The sequence below is a fragment of the Leptinotarsa decemlineata genome, unplaced genomic scaffold (genome assembly GCF_025532065.1).
Source record: "Leptinotarsa decemlineata unplaced genomic scaffold, Ldec_3_MD MMD2_tig00000218_RagTag_RagTag, whole genome shotgun sequence".
Taxonomy (NCBI): Eukaryota; Metazoa; Arthropoda; class Insecta; order Coleoptera; family Chrysomelidae; genus Leptinotarsa; species Leptinotarsa decemlineata.
Genome location: NW_027412545.1, coordinates 165595 through 184510, shown reverse-complemented (window position 1 = coordinate 184510; position 18916 = coordinate 165595).

Here is an 18916-nt window from a genome sequence, read left to right as displayed (position 1 = left end):
CTTTAACATTGTTTTCAACTGTGGTGGCATAATATACCGTTTCCATTTTCTGCTCACATGTTCAAGTTGATTGTTCAGGAAAAGTCAGTGAACAATGTGAAAATTTTGTCGAACTATGTTTCCAATAATTCTATAGTTGAATAATTCAAAGTTTCATCTGTTTTTCTGATTGATTCGGCCATTACTTGGTGAAGATCCATAGCAATTTCAAAAATTGCACCTCACGATTTGATCTCCACAAACTTTATTTGAAAAATATACATGTATTTATATAAGCAAGCAAATAATATTGGTTTTCAATTAGCACTGAGCTAAATGCTCAATCTCAGCTATGCATGTTAGTATACATCCCTTATAACGGAAACGTATTCGAAGACATTATCAGAGATGAACTATCTGAAGGATAAAATGGGTGCAAATATAAAATAATAATGAACTTCTGAATAGTATATTTCAATAAGGGTGTTATTCGTGAACGTTTTTTTCAACTGTGGTGGCATAATATTCCGTTTTAATTTTCTGCTGACATTCAGGAAAAGTCAGTGAGTGAAGTAAAAATGTTGTCCAACTATTTTTCCAATAATTCTATAGTTTAATCATTCAAAGGTTCATCTGTTTGTATTCATTGAATTTATACATTTCAATAGTAATAGACCCCCGCGAAAAACAACATCATAACACATAACACAACAACATCAAGACGCCCACGAATTCCTTCGATATCTTTTATAAGGTTTACATGAGGACCTCAACAGAATTACTGAGAAACCTGAACCGATCTTAACGGAGATTAACGAAAAATTGAACGACAGCAGAAAAGCACAAGAGTCCTGGCCGAGATATTTGAATATGAACAACTCTAAGATTGTAGACTATTTCGTTGGTCAATTAAAAACTACTATGAAGTGCACATACTGAGGACACTCATCAGTAACCTTCGATTCTTTCTGGAATTTGTCTCTTCCCATACCACAAAGAACTGGCCAATTGAGTTTGTCACATTGCTTGGATTCCTTCACAAGAGAGAAAATTCTGGATGGAGATGAAAAACCAATGTGTTCGAGGTGCCAGCAAAGAAGAAAAAGTTCAAAGTCCTCATCAATCTATAGGTTTCCCCGTATTTTATTAATTCATTTGAAAAGATTCTCTCCACCGGAAAGATTCAGAGGCAAATTGAATGTTTCCATTGACTTTCCTTCAGATGAATTAGATATGAGCAATTATGCAGCAGACAATGTGGCTCCTTGTAGTTATAATCTATATGCACTTTCAAATCACAGTGGGACTTCTTACAACGGGCATTACACAGCATATTGCAGACACCCATATAGTGGCACGTGGCATGAATAAAACGATTCACACGTGTTCCTAATTTCGCCAGAATCACTTGTGAGCGATGAGGCATATGTCCTTTTTTATGAACAGGAGGGAAAGAAGCAGCACCTTTGAGGTGATTTTTTTTCTTGTTTCTTTTTTTTGATAAGCTTAGATCTCTGAATTGATTTGTACTTCATGATTGTTTCAAATTTCATTATGTATTGTAATATATAGAATCAAATAAAAATGCTTGGTCACTTATTATCATTTGATGAAATTCAAAAGATATTTTAGAGTAGGAAGGTTGTGATATTTCAGAAATATTACCATCTAAAGAGGCAGAAATATTATATTTCCGTCGCTTCGAAAAGCTAATAGAATTTTCAGTGATCATCCTTCATCTTTTTCAGTTTAACTTTCCGAGTTCATTATAGTACATACTCTCAAGTTTTCACGATGCTTTATCCCGGTCATCAAAAATAAATCCTGATTTTAATCCCTCTTTACGTTGCTGGCTTTGATATACTGATGGCAAAATACGTTTCACGAGATTTCTGCTTTTGATGTGGCGTAACAATTCTACTTGCAATGTCTTCCCGGAAGAAGTAAGAGATATACGGTGAATTAACCTCAATTCGTCAACGCGATTACCACATTGCAGGTTCATCTCCAACTGAGCTTGAATTCATAGCATGTCGTTCCTGAACATTTCTGCCATCGAATCGTCGGAAATATTTATGGCTGATGAATGTCGAGTCGTATCTCAAATATGAGTTCTGATTTTATTCCTTGGATACAAAACACTACAATAATTTTATTGTTTATCATTACCTTCAAAAATGGAATGATTCGTCATCACATTCGCAGTATTTTCCAATGCAGTTTCTAACTTATAAGAAGATCATTGAAAAAAAGTCATTAAAGAAATTACAGTTTTGCTAAAAATATTGCTAAAAATAAAAGTGGCAATTTATTTGAAAACTATGGATGTAGATAATATTTTGAATCGAAAAATAGTTTTTCAGGCAATGAAACTTCAGTTTATTTTTCCAGTTTTTTTTGATATTTTTTAAATAAGTATTCAAAATAATTTTTCATTCATCGTTTTTTAACTTATGATTCTGACAGATATTTTTGGGGAATTTAAACCACATGTTAACGGCAAATGTCATCAAATTGAAACAGAAGATTTTGAACACGAGTTTATCAATATTTAATAAGTGATTTTTTTTTAATATTGTGTTTGAAATCAATGTTTTTCAAAAGTAGCATCATATTTCTAGCCATATTCAGTGGCTCACAGAAGGGATAGCTAATTCTTTTTATACCCCATTTTCATGTCATTGGTCTAAGATCAACTTTTATTACATTTCCTGTTCATTTTTGTTAAATGATTTATTGCCTATGATAGAAAATTTTTTTTTTTGAGGAAATGGCAAACAACAAAGATGATATTATCGTAATGATAGTTTCTTTTTGAGTCGATTTGCCACTGAATTCTCAAGTTAATCAATGGCCATATTTGAAGTTCTCAGCGAACTGTTTGTGACATCTGGTACATATATTGAAGTGAATTTTTGGAATATTTGCAATGCTGAAACATATAAGATGAAGATTTGAAATGATGGTGAATTTAAACATAGTCGATAAATGATAAACAGAAATCATTACAATATTGTTCGTAGTTATGTCCTTCTGCCCAAATGCAAGCATTCAATCCTCTGAATATCTTTTCATTTGTATCTTTCACAAAAGATTTTTCAATGAAGTATTGAGGTGGAAATACGGTAAACCTGTGGTATGGGACTTTACTTGCGTTGACACGGTCGCGGCTTCCCATCTAGCCGAAAGTTCCAAGTCTGCTGAAACTGCAGCATTGTCTGGCGAGAAATTGAAAAGGAAAAAATACCAAAATCTTGAAAACAACTATCTGTTCCATCCAGTAGCGGTTGAAACTTTTGGTGTTTATGGCCCGGAGTCTCTGTTATTCGTTCATGAACTCGGAAGGAGAATAGGCCAAGCAACGAAAGATCACCGTTCTACTTCTTTTTTGATAGAAAGAATTATTATTGCTATTCAACGTGGCAATGCTGCTTCAGTACTTGGAACTATTCCTCCTTCACATAATTTTGATGAGATCATGCATTTCCCTAATTTCAGTACGGAACTGAGACCTCTTCGAAACAAGCCAAAATATGTGGATATTTATCAGTCTCCTATCAAGGTTAATTCACAAGTGATTGATCCACCTTCTTCTTTTTCAGTGCGGTCAGTGGACTCAGGTCATTCTTGGCCCCAAAAAATTCCTCGTAGAATTGGTACCATTTCAGTGGAAGCGCTTCTTGAAGCAAGGGCCGAATCGATCCCTCTACGAAACCCTTTTTCGCTTGGAAGGATCGATCGCAGCTTGAGAAATGGTTCTTATGGAGATTCTGTGAAACGTGTTCTTCCTTACGAATCAGTAGAGAGTTGTCCTGAAAATCTAGAGAAGAAAATTGGATTGGATAATTTAGGAAACACTTGTTACATGAATAGCATTTTACAAGTGTTGTTCATGACGAAGAATTTCAAGAACGAAGTTTTAATGATGAACGAGAACGGGAATGTTTCCTGCTCATTCATCAAACTCAAACAACTGTTCATGCAGCTGCAGTTTCGTAAGAAGGTATCATCTTTTCCTTCAACCGATTTCCTGGAGTCTTTGAAGTCCACTAGATACTCGTTAGGACAACAAGAGGATTGTTCCGAATTCTTGGGGTTCTTGTTGAATACTCTTCGTGAGCAAAACAATAGCAAAATCATAACTCCCAGCCGCTCTGGACTGAATGATTCCGTACAACCCATCTCGTCTTCTGTTCGTAAATCTTTTGCTGAAAAAATCCTCACTTGTTTACTTTGTGGTAAATGTTCAAGAAGTACTGAAAACTTATGGTGAATTTCTGGAACTTCATCTAACTTTTCCTAATACGACTAATTACCAGTCCGTGCAAAGCTTATTGTTAAATCATCTGGAAATGGAATTTTTAACAGGTGATGATCGACTGTATTGTCAATCATGCGCCAAACTAACTGACTGTTATAAGGAAACAAGTATAGCTGAGGCACCAGTCAATCTAATAATAACACTGATGATTTTCAAACAAGACTCAACCTCTAACAGAACCAAGAAACTCTTTGGAAGGTTCGAAATAGATGAACATTTCAACCTAGCAGACCACTGTTATAATATTCATGCAGTCATTGTTCACTGTGGTTATGGCGTTGAATGTGGTCATTATTACGCCTTGGTCGAAGAAGAAACGGACTGGTTTAAGTTTGACGATAGTCGTGTCACGAAGTGTTCTGGCGATGCATTGAATTTATTGGAGCCTCTGGAGACACCCTACATTTTGTTTTATGAGAGAGAGGACATTGTTGGATCAAGATCTTCAGATGATGTGGTGCTGCAGGTTTTTCCGGGTTTTCCTGCAGTTGAAAAAGCAAATGCGCCACTGGAATCAATGAAGTCGCCCCGAAGCGCCAATTAATTTTTATTGTTGTATTTATTTAATTTTTTTCGTTGTTCTAACACATTGTAATGATTTTATAAATATAATTATCATTCTTTAATTATATTGAGTCACATAGTTCTGGAAATCCGTCATTTATTTTATGGATTTTCCGTTTACTCTATTTTTTAAATAGCCGCACGGTGGGATCATATCGGATAATCTTGCAGGTCATTCTAGTGGTCCATGTGATTCAATTTACTCATTAGAAAAAGCTGTATTCAAATATTCTCTGAAAATTCTATCGTTATGCGCAGGTGTACCATGTTTATCTATAGATCCAAATATTCTGTCATCCTGCTAGACGGATTTTCTTGAGAATCTAAAAAATCTGTTGAAAACCCGTTTTTACGTTAACCAGCTGGGTAGCTGGGTAGCTGAAGTAGTCTTACCAAGTTTTTTTCGAATAAGATTATATTTGATTAGTTTGATACCTTGATTCACTTTCTTTTATGTTATTATACTAGGAGAGTTCATATGAATATCATATAATTATAGTAATGATCATGATCAAAGACATCCAAGACAAAAATAAAAACATCGTATTTTTCATTTTTCAGAACTAAATAGATAATATTAACAAAGAACAAACACAAAACTCACCCAAATTGAAAAATTGTTCACTTTTCAAACAAAACTTAAGACTTAAGTGAAAATGGAAATGAATGTTTTTTCCTAGTGGCGTAAAAACAAGGAAAGAATACTTGATTTCATCAAGTATTTACAAAAATATCTTCTTGGTCATTTGCGATTTTAACCTGTTTGAAATACACATTTCAGCCAAAACAGGAAATCAGAAAAGGTTGAGAAATTTGACCTTGGACCAGTGGCATGATAAAAATAGTGCTATGAACATTGAGGTGATATCTTCAAGATGAACATCTACACCTTCATAAACAGCTTTTTATTATCTTATATTATTATATAACTAACACCTTTTCTTATGGATTCTCAATGAAGGAAATGAAATTTTCAAAAAGTTCAACAAACACTGTGAAAGCGTTTCACTATGTTTAACCATATTGCAACTTGAATAAATTGCAGAGTATACATTACATATCTGTTTTGGAAAATCTAATTGATATTGTTCCTTTGGCTATGCTATCCAATATGCCAAGGTAAATTCAACCACTCTGATAGTTGTTTGATAAATATGCGACCCTATCCTCATTCTAAGTAACATAGCTAAAATTAATGGAATTTTTTTCTATTGTTATTTCAAAGATTGAATCGTGTTTCAATTTGAATAACGAAATTTGTTCGTGACAAGTGCGACCTTTTTCCATTGGAATTTTAATCAATCGGTATTTTCACTGGCCTGTATTGATATTGATGAAAATCTGTTACTGAATTGTTTGAAGGCAGGCTTTCAGATTGAATTGGAGTATAGGAAAATTTGTGATAAAACAGTGACGTTGATTGCAAATAATGAGTAATGTCAATTAAGTTCGTTCCAGAAAAATACTTGCTTCAGTTTCTTTTCATGAATATTAATATCTTATGAATCAAAAGTGGGTGCTACAATTCTTTTTAGAAATGTTTTTTCAGATTGTGATGATCCATTTTCCATCGAAAAAAAACTTTGTTGTTGTAAGATCATAGTCTTGAATTATATCCGTCTCACTTAGACTTGATGACGGTTAACATATGAATAATAATAATAATAATATCTTCATTCACAACCTATACAGATTAGAGTACAATTAAAACAAAATATGTGAACTAAGTGTTTTGGCGATAAGAGCAGAGCTTTTGTTTCGCAAGAAGTTATAAAGGATATGTAAGTACATAAACATTTGTATAAAAGAAAGTATGGCCTTCATCGAGTAGAAATTACAAAGCATTTTATTAAATTTGTGGATTTGGTGTTATAGTTCAGCAAATTATATTTCGGCTTGAGGTGAAATAGGCCGATTAAATACTAGACAAACAAAAAGTAAGAAAAATAGATAAAACCTTAGACAAATATTACACGTTCTATAAGAATGAAATATTAATGTACGAATAGATAAAATCTTAGGCAATATGGATAATATTATGCTACTTACAATACAATATGATACAACTTTGGGATAAATTTGACTAAGACTAACTTATTTGACTCTAACAGATTTTTTTAAATTGTCTATATTTATCGAGAATGTGTTTTCTCATTTGTTTTTTGAATATTGGTTTGGAATAGGAATTTTGTATTTTATGAGGTTCGGTGTTATATAATTTGGTTGCCATGAAAGAACATGATCTTTGTGAAATTGACTTTTTAACAGTAAGATAGGTTGGTTGGTCGCGATGTCGTATGTTATAGTCGTGGTTTCATGATGATGCTTCATTTTTGCTGAAATTATATTTCACGTTTGTACAATAGTAATATAATTGTCTCATATCCATAACTTCACACTCTTTATACAGGAGATTCGACGAGAAACGTGAATTACTAGACATGATTAACTTCATGAATTTCCTTTGTAATACCTCTAACGAATTGAGGTGTACACGCAGAGCAGATCCCCATGCTGTTATACCATATCTCAAATGGTTCTCTACTAGGGAACTATATAATTGATTGAGTTCTTTGTGAGGTAAGTCATTTTTCAAGGAACGGAAGTTGTGAAGTATTGTTTGCAGTTTTTTCATTGTATATTTTATATGAGAGTCCCTCCTTAAGTTTCTATCTATGTATACGCCAAAGTATTTGATTTCTCTCAGGGAATCTATTTTTACTATTTTTCCTTGTTCGCCGACATCAAGAGTTTGAAATGAACAATCATTGGATAGATTGCAGCTGAAAGGAAAAAAATTAGTTTTTTCCAGATTTACTGTCAGGAGCCTTTGGTCAAACCATTTTTTGAGCAAGTGGAAATCTGTTTTTAAGTTCTTTTTCAAAACAAGCCTCATAGAATATCGCAGTATTGTCTGCATATCCAATTATTTTCCCAACGCTGTCCAAATTGAATAATTCATTCAGATATGAATTGAAAAGCTGAGGACCCAGTACCGTACCTTGTGGGACTCCACATTCTGTTTGTTTTGGACTCCTATTCGTATCTGCAAATCACACAACTTGCATTCTATTTCGAAGATAGCTTTCAAAAAGCTAGCATTATTTTCTAAAATTTGTAGGAGTATTTGATAATCGATAGTATGGAAAGCCTTCGTTAGGTCTATAAATAGACATAAAGAATGTTTTCCTGTCTTCAAAAATTTATGTATCAATTCTGTCAGTTCAAGAATCGCGTCTTCGGTTGAGGTTTTTACTTTGAAGCCAAATTGTCTATCTGAAATCAATTCGTATTTGGTTATGAAAGAGTTTATTATTTTCTTTAGCAATTTTTCGAAAATTTTTGACAGGTGAGATAAGCGAGATTGGTCTATAGTTTGTGATTTCAGTTTCATCTCCTTTTTTATGGATAGGAGTCTCTACTGCAGTTTTGAATGAGTCGGGCCATACACCAAGTAATATACATCATTAATAATAAAAACTAAAGGATCTAGTATATAATATGATATTGATTTTAGCAGTTCTGCTTTTATTTCGTCTTTTCCTACCGCCTTTTTGTTTTTGAAATCGCAGATTGAAGCGTTTACTTCATTTTTATCAGTTATGCTTAAGACAAAAGAGTTTGTTGAAATGTTTAGTTAAAAAACGAGGTTATTATTCTTGACTATTTTATTTGCCAATTTCTTTTCAGGAAACATTTATAATTATACAAAGAAATATCTAGCAAAAGTACGTAATATTATAACCAGAAATTTTTAGTCCGATGATTCTGGATTATAGGGGTTCAGGGTAACAGTTGAGTTATTTGGCGAAATACGGAAACCCTAATGTTCAATGAGCCAATTTTATTGAATCATAGATTTCAATGAATGATTAATTCTCAAATAACCTGACATCAACATAAAATTTTAATAGCAACATCCTATATCAATTCTAAAATGATTTTTGTCATACTGAACATTTCCGAATTTAGTGTTGATGATCGAAAATTATTCACCAAGATTTGTATAAATGTTGTTGATCAAAATTTTGTGATACAGTTTGATGAATAATCCAAATCTTCAGCGATTCCACAAAAAAAGAAAAAGTCCCCACTGACAGTGGTATATGGAGCAGTGGTAGCATGAATGCATTTTTCAGATTGTCAGGTTGCATTCTATACCAGAGACGAAAGAAATGAATTCAGTGTAGAGATATTTCAGTAAACCCCAGTTTCTCCAAATGAATATTTCATCAGGCAGCAAGTAAAGCTGTTTATTATTTAGTCCTCTATTGAAACTCTTAGACAGGCATCCGTTCCACTCAAAAAACACTCACGTTTAGCGCTCCCTAGCTTTCAGGAAGTTTCTGTGTCAGTAAATAAGTTTACGTGGGTTGTACAGGAAACATCAAAAAACTTTTTCATTGATACCTGCTTATTTGTTCGAGAGTAGGTAATTTCGATTCAGTGATATTCTCAATGTATTTTTATCTGTACAATTTAGTCTGAATTGATCTGAATCTGAAAAATCTGAATGAATCTCAATTTCCTCTCATTAATTGTTCTGAAGAAAGCTGCAGCCCTATTACACTAACACATAAACGAAGGGATAACTATCTTCAAATTGTTTTCCAGTATGAGAATTTGCTGCTCACCTTTTCAATTTTGTTCCAAAATCTGTGATAGACTCCGTCTAATTCTTCCTTCACAAGAAATATTTTGACGTGAGATGAGTTGGTTCTTGAGTTTACAGTATCTTGGAGGTTCCTTCACTAATTACTAATGCTGCTTCCATATCTTTTCAGATCAAAAAAATTACTTGAATTATGTACAATTACTGACACTTTTTTGTGACGTATCCCCTTAATAGCTTACACCGCAACAAAACATGATTCATTATACTCGTACAATAGTTTTCACAGGTGTGTCCACACTGTCTTAATTCTACCTAATTGATACTTCATCATATTTCTTGTACCGGCACGAATGCCGATCGATATTCCGACAGGAAAACTCGGTATGGAAAAATCACACAATATGCCTTTCGACTGGATACAAACAATCATCCTAATATATCATGGATGTTTTTTGAATTGGAAGTTTGAATATCCAAACTAAAATCTATACATTTCAGATGTTTTTTCTTTCATACATCATTTTACTCTTGTGTTCACTTTCAACATTGCAATTTCATAGTGAAATGTTTTTCCAGTATGATAGTTCACTAACTCGAAAATGGAATATACATATTTCAGATAAATTCTGCTCTCACCGTTACATTTCTTCAGATTGTTTCCAGTAACAAATCGAAACAAATTTGGAAGGAAGTCAACACAAAATTAGGCAGAAGTCCAAAAAATAAAAGCGGTATAACACTTACAATAAATGGTACCACATTTACTGATCCCGTCTCAGTAGCTAATTGTTTTGGCGAACATTTCTCCACTAATATAAAAAACAAAATTGACGAATATTTTGGAGTTGATATGTCTCAAAGCTGCACCACTGGTGAAATGCAACAAAATACCTTTTTCTTCGAACCCGCCACAACCGAAGAGGTCAAATCAACAATATTCAACCTCAAAAGTAAAACGGCATCAGGACCTGATAGTGTACTTCCCAATGTTTTGAAACTAGTTTCCATTAGTGTGGTGCAACCCTTAACTGACCTAATCAATATGTCTATTGAAAGAGGTGAATTTCCAGATGTGCTGAAACTGAGTAAAGTGATCGCCACACATAAAAGTGGTAATAGATCAGAAATTGATAATTATAGACCAATTAGTCTTCTCAGTATTTTTTCAAAAATTTTAGAAAGACTAATGTACAATATGAATTTTTTAATAAGTCATAAAATTTTATCTGATTCTCAACATGGATTTCGCATGGGCAGGTCAACTGAATCTGCTACTACCCTTTTTGTTGATTTCATATCTAGGAATATGGACAATAGGAAGCACGTGGCAGGAATTTTCTTTGACTTGTCTAAAGCTTTCGACTGTATTGATAAAGTGTTTATGGCTTCCAAACTGTATAATATTGGCATTAGAGGAAATATTCTTGACTGGATCATTTCATTCCTATCAAATAGACAATTCTTTGTAGAAATAGATAGTGTTGAGTCAGAAAGATATTCAGTTGATGTTGGAGTAGCGCAAGGTTCAATTCTGGGACCATTGCTTTTCTTACTATTTCTCAATGACCTCCCAATTAATGTCGATAGGCGCTTTTATCTAATCAATTTTGCTGATGACACAACATTTGCTATAGCTGAGTCATCTATGGAGGATATGATTTTATCAGTGGAACTCTGTATTAGTGAAATGACAAAGTATTGTCATTCCAATAAACTTATGCTAAATGCACAGAAAACAAAAATTATATATTTCAATAAGAACAATTTGATCGATAGTGAAGTCCTACAGACACATAACTCCACTAAGTTTCTGGGTGTAATGATTGATAAATCACTCTCATGGTCTGAGCATATTGAAGGTTCATCTAAAAAACTATCCAAATCATACTTCGCAATTCTGCAATTGAGGTATGAACTTCATGAGAATATACTTATCCAAGTTTATTATGCATTAGTATATTCTGCACTATCTTTTCACATCACGTTATGGGGAAATGCTACAGAAATAAATAGGATATTTGTTACTCAAAAACGAATTGTTAGAATGATGTTCAACATGAAGCCACGTGATTCTTGCAGGGAAATTTTTAAGAGTAAAAAGATTATGACAGTTTGCTGCATTTATATTTATAAAAGTTGCTTACACATTAAAAAGCATGAAAATGAGCTAATAAAAAACAATTACCACCATCAATATTGCACTAGAAATGCTTCAAATTTAATAACAATGACTCACAGAACATCCGCATTTGAAAAATCGACAACTTATGCTGGGGTAAAAATATATAATAAACTCCCTAATCTAATGAAGGCCAGTAATACTATCGAATTAAAAAAAACACTGAAAGATTTCTTATTGGCTAAATCTTATTATACATTACAAGAGTATTTCGCTGATTGAGCTTTTGTGGATATCTGTGTGTAAATAATCTTATTCTTTTATATTTTAATCTTACATTTTTACACTTGTAAATCTATACGTTTATACATTTTTATTTATACATATATGTATATATATATATATATATATCTGTATTTTATGGTTCTATGTTTATATGTATTGGATGTATATTTACATGTTTGTTTGTTTACATATTTATAAGTATAAGTTGACATGTTCGATACCATGTAGTTGGTCCATGAATGAATAAATTTCTTTCTTTCTTTCTCTTTCTTTCTTTCTTTCTTTCTCATTCATTGAATGAATTTGTGATATTGAAATTTCAAATATTTCATATAAAAAATGATAGTTTGCAAAATCGGAACTAAAATATTCGTGATGGAAATATTCTTCACACCATTTTATTTTTCCAATGTATTGAATTTTGAAAATTTCATTCATCCATGAGAAAGTTCATTTTCCGTAAGTAATGGAACATTCTCGCAAACACTCGATCATTTCCACTAATACCAATATTTACTATATTTTATTCAAAATAACGAACAACGTCATAACGTATATTGCCAAATTCCCAATAAATCACATTCAAGTCCATCAAAGGTATTCATTTGGAATATATTTTATTTCATTTGGACATATATCTTATTTCATTTAGAAATATATCTATTTGAAATTTCGAAGAGTTCATTATTGGTTGATAGTATATAACGACACATTTTCATTTGGAAATAGTATGCAAATGCATCCAATGTGATTGGAATATGAGTGAGGAGTGGCTGAGCATACTGTTCAGATGAAAATTGTAATGCTTATCAATATATCTGAATAATATTTTAAAATTATGTAAAAATGTCATCAGTGTCAGTAGAAATGTATAGGTTATTATGTTAACAATCTGTTTTTCGGTAAATAGCTGTCGCTTCTTTATGAACGACAACCCTTAGACTGTGATAGTTGTGTGAGGTTAGGATAAATGAAGTATCACCTTCTAAGGTGCAATTCCTAGCACGAGTGTCACAATGGCAGTGTAAACCTATTGCTAGGTCTTAGGGTTCGAATCATGTTCTATATAGCGATCGATGGAAGGGTAAAAAAGCAAGAAAAATCTTTTGAATAACTATAGACCAGTCGCTTCCTGAAAGAACTTTCCCTGCAAGTGGTCGACGATGGATATCTTTCAAATACCTTCACCATCAACGCTGGTGTTTCCCAGGGATCCATATTGTCTTAATCCACCTTTTTATTATATATCAACGACTTATGGAAAAACCCAAGAATCAAATATATTGCTTCGCTGACGACACGTGTCTCGTCATTTCATTTGGATTCCAGGACATCGGCTACGGAGGCACATCTTCACCGGCAGCAGGAGGTTGCATACCTTGATGAGGATCTAGAAGTAATTTAGAATTGGGGGAAAAGTAACCAGGTTTAATTCAATGCCACAAATACCCAGGCATTGGTTTTCTCCAAAAAGATAAATTTTCCCGAAACGATTTTAATAATGTCAGGTCAGACAATTCCGCTTTCTGCTTCTGTTGGGGGTTGAAGTAGACATCAATATGTCTTGGCACAATCAAATCACTTGAATTGCAAAGGCTGCTTCTCGAAAGCTTGAAACACTGTTCCGAAACAGAAACTGTACCTACACACCTCAGCAACTTTTGATGCTTCATGAAGCCCAGATCAGACCTTCTTTGGAGTATTGTTCTCATTTATAAAGATCTGTCCCCGAACATATCCTGAAGTTGCTGTATTCCATCCAGAAAAGAGCCATCCGCTTGATTGGAAACGCGAACGTCACGTGCAGCCTTGATAGCCTGGAACATCGAAGAAAGGTTGGAGATTTGTCTCTCTTCTATAGATACTCTCACCGGAAGTGTTCAAGTGACTTGGCACATTTGATTCCATTAAGGGCGTTACATATCAGAAATACGCGACTGACTGTGGCTGTCTGTTTTGAGGTTCAACTCAGTACATCTTGAACTCCATTGTTTAAGAACACTTTCATCTGGAGAACTGCGTTTATGTGAAATAAATTTCCTGAGAGCGTTTTTCCAAATGGATTTATACTCCAGCGATTCAAATTCAATGTGAATCGTTACTTTAGTACAGGCACCGCTCTGAGAGCGTCTTAAAGATTTTCCTGTAGTGCTTGTGTTTTGTCCTTGAAAAAAATTAAAAAATCTCTGGCCGTGAAAGTTTATAATCTTTGATCAAAATAATAATGATGTGATTTTCTCACAGAAGAGGATGACATCTGTTAAATTAACACCACCGTATACACAGCCGTTTAATTGCTTCCCGAATCGAAAGGACGGAATCACATGTGTCTTGTATCCAATGTGTTAACAGGACGGCCAAGGCCGCCAACCAACGATGTATCCATCACAATTTGGAAAAAAGGCGTGTTGCTAACCACTAAGCAGCACTGCCTCAATAGTGGCTGCTAGTGGCTGCTAAGAAGTGGCTGCGAGTGAGACCCCAGGTCACGCTCCTTCCAAGAGCCTCCTCGTGTTGTGGATGATGCGCCGACCGCTGATCAGGTGGAATCTTACTGGAAGGACACCTATGAACACACGCAGCCACTCAAGCTAGACACTTCAGCCCTAGCGTAGTTTGAAGCTTTCAACCTGAGCCTAATGAACTGCGCAACCCTGGATGACGTTCGAGGAGCCCTCTAAAGAGCCTCAGACGATTCCGAATTGATATGTCAAGGAGCAGACTGTCCTCATACTCAGAAGCGGAGATTTGTCAACTCCTAAGAAGTAGAGACCAATAGCATGCTTAAATTCTTATTATAAGTTGTTTATCAATACTTATACACCAGGATACTCACCGCAGTTGTTCGAGTGTTCGAATGGATGGATATTAGATCGGAGAGGGTTGTAAAAACAACCTGCTCATCGATAAATATGACTCTATGGCCTGGATCAATTACCGCAAGGCATTTGACATAACATCGCATGAGCTCATTTTGCATTTGCTCAGATTACTTGCGGTACCTGACAAAATAGTGAAATGACTTGAACAACTGATACCACTCTGGCGAACTCGCTTCACCATAATATCTGGTCGAGCTAGATTCCAAACAGGGTGGACCTCACTATTGCCATCATCTGTTGCGCTCAAAAATACTCGAGGGTATTACTGTGGCACCTACGAAAACCGAAGGCATAAGGTCACCCATTTCTTTTATAATAATGATCCGAATGTTCTCGCCTCTGGAAAAAAAGATCTTCAGTAGTCATTGATAGTGGCGGAAGAGTACAGGCATGTTATCGGTATGACGTTCGAGAGACAAGTGTGTCACGGTCCATCTCAAAAGAGGAGAATGTGCTCAACTGCTCGCAAGGAAGTGAAGATTCGAACATGAAATTCATATCAAAAGTGGTCCACTCCGAAATAAATCTTGATGAAGTTTTCGATTTTTTTGAAGTTGAACATCTGTAGCCGCACGAAGAACTGATTGCTGGCGTGGCGAAGCATGATGCTGCGACGAGTAGCCATACGCAAGCTACTGTGCAATTCTCTCTTCCCACTGGTTCGGTGTTACGCTATCTTCCTTGCCACAATGAGTTCGACTACTTATTGTGTATACAATTATGTTGACTACAGTATACATAAGATATGTGTTACTAATTGAATAATTTTTAATAATAATTAAAAATGAAGTCTTTCTGCCAGTGATAATTCAGAAAGTGAAAGTGAGCAGCCTTCCCCACTAATGTTTTTCTTATTTTTTATCAACAGTAACATCAAAAAACTTATTTATCGATTGACGTTTTTATGATGGTGGAATTCATATTGAAACGTCCATCATTGATTTTTATAATTTGAAATTTTTAGTAATGTATTGCTATGCTATAAATAGCTAAGACTCTTGAGTTCACTATTATAGTATATTGAAGCCACACAAAAATTTCATGTATATTTCAATTGCATATTTCAGTATCCAACAATCATCACAGCGGTCACAAAATATTATCATTGATGTTTCACATCGGCCAGACGTCCTGTGACGGGTCACAATTCTTTTTCTGGATAGCAGCGGTTTTTGTTGGAATTCCCTGTTCAAGTCAAAATTTAATATTTTCCGATATATTCTTTCTGGAATTTCATTAAAATCTATGTCTGAATTTGTTATTTTCTGAATTTATTAAATCTCATTCGATATTTCCAACAACCAACTTCGGCGGGTACGAACTATAAATTCCATCCACGATAAGCCGAGTAGCATTGTTTCCTGAAATTGCCATAATTGTAATCAATATTGGGCTATATTGGACACCAACTGAATAGAACTTTCAACGCATACTATTGTACTCGACCAAAGATATACATACACCTGTTTGTCCCATTGTTCTCAGATTTATTAAGTTAACGTCCGCATCACATAAAGCTGAAGTATATGCATTACATAATGATGAATTGGTCAATTATACAGGCAGCTTCAAATTGAGTACGAATCATATGGAAACTCTTTTCTGAGTTTGCTCCCTGTGATTTTCATTTCGTCTATACCTATGGTGGACATTTTCAACTGTGATTTGTTCACTAATTATATTTCATATCCTAGCAATATACTGAAGCGAATGCAAAAATTTTCAAAGAAAAATATTCTTGAGAGCATAAACATAGGTATCATACAAGAAAAGCACATCTCGAGAAAAATGAATTGAAGTTGATCCAAGATACCTACTGTTGCGGAAGAAAAATATTCATCATAAATTATGTGTTTTGTTGATTTAATTCCTTCAGATGTCCATTTTCATGAGAAAGAAGTCAGTTGATTGTCAAATTAAAAACTATAGTTTGAGCATTTGTCAGTAACTACAAAAATACAATTTCATATAGAATATTGGCTCTGTACAATGAAAATACAACTTCTATGAGTATTTACATTCACAACACAATGTCTGTGAATATTTGAGTTCACAGGTACAATGGGTAAATTTTAGAGACGAAAAATGATTTTTCATGATTTTATCCGAAAAGACCTCATATTGAAAAAAGTTCAAAGAGAAAGTTGAAGAAAATATAAACAACCACTAGCTGTTGCCAGCTGCTTCGCCCGCGTAGAATTCGGTTTGTTACATTAGGTTTCCTGACAGACCATTTCATAGAAACAGTTTCAATATTTTTTATTAAACCAAAACTTCAAGTTTTCAACTTCAAAACTGACGAAATTCAATACAATCTTCAAACCCCTATATTTCCCCATTAGTTGTGAAAACTTCTGATTTCATTTCTTGATGTTTATTTAAGGTATACAAATAATCTACCTGCATATTTCAAGATCATAGGTTCAGTTGCTCCGGCTGTACGTTAATATAGGAGTGTCAGACAATCAATAGGTACCCACTCATACAATATTGAAGACCATCAGCAAAAAAAATAACTGAAACGATCAGGATGAAAAAAATGTGTAATCCTAGTAATCCCACTCCTACCAATATTATAAATGCGTACAGTTTGTGTGGATAGATGAATGTGATGAATGTATTACGACTATAGATAGATCATGAGCTAGAATAACACATAGGAAAGGTTCCCAAGGCAATGTGGATGAAACAGTGAGAAACAGCTAGTATTGTATAAGTGGGCACCTATTGATTGACTGACACTGTTATATTAACGCCAAAGCTACTGAACCTAGAATCTTGGAATCTGCAGGTAAGTTCTATGTATAGCGCGAATGAGCATTAAAAAGAAAATCAGAAATTTTCACTCACAAGGAGTTGAAAGATTTTATTGAATTTCGTCAGTTTTGAAGTTGGGTTGATAAAGAAATATTGCAACTATTTAGTCAAAATGGTCTGTTACTAAACTCAATGTGGCCAACCAAATTCTACGCTGGCAAATCCGCGGGCAACAGACAGTAATTTATATTTTTAATTAAAAAATTCACTAACTCAAAAAGTAATACCAACTGCATTAAGTAATGAATAGCTTCTACAATTGAATTAGGCTACCTATTAAGAAATATCGCAAAATTAACCGTAGCGTTCGGGTCGCCTTCTCGGTGATGGCGCTTCATTGCTAAGACCGCCTCCCTACCCCCGCGCGTCGTCTTACAGCAATCTTTTCTGGATGAAATCAAACAGCTTAAGGGTATGTTTGGCGGCGAAGCTCCATACATGAGAACAATATACCAAAACAGATCTGGTCTGAGCTTTATAAAGCATCAAAAGTTGCTGAGGTGTGTACAGTATTCTGGTTCGGAACATTGTTCGGAGCTTTTGAGAAGCAGCCTTCACAATTTCAGCGATATGATTGTTCCAAGACATATTGGTTTTCATTTTAACTCCCAACAAACTAATCGAAGCAGGAAGCAGCTTCCGTCTTGTCGTTTCGGGGAAGACAAAGGACTGGCTTTTTGTTGTATTAAATCGAACCGGGTTTCTTTCACTTCAATTCGAAATAACTTCTAGATCCTCAATAAGATATACAACCTCCTGCTGCCGATGAAGATGTGCATCCACAGTCGATGTCCTGGAACCCAAATGAAATGACGAGACAAGTGTGCTGTCGTCAGCAAAACAATATATTGTGTTCTTCATTTTTTCCAATTAGTCATTGACATAAATGAAACGATATCAAGCGCAACAGCTTTTGACTCTCGATTTCTCGATTGCGTTATTCCAAATCTGGGTGACATACGATGAAAAGTCGCCTGTTGATTATTTCTGGAAGCCATATTGATGATCGCTCAAGATGTTAAAGCGTTCTAACTATTCAAGTACGTTGTGGTTTACGGCTTTCTCCATAATTTTTGATATCACTGATAGCAAAGCGACTGGTCTATAGTTATTTGGAAAAATTTTCTTGAGAATAGGCTGAAAGCGAGCAATCTTCCAACAAGAAGGAAAAACTCATTTCTCATAAGACAGATTGAAAAGTTTGTAGAACACTGGTGCGAGTTCATTTTCGCACTTTTTAAGTACGGTGACTGGCACTTCATCAGAATCAGACGGCTTGTTGATATTGAGCTGTTTCAAAATTTGCCGGACTAGATGTTGTCGAAAAGTAATTT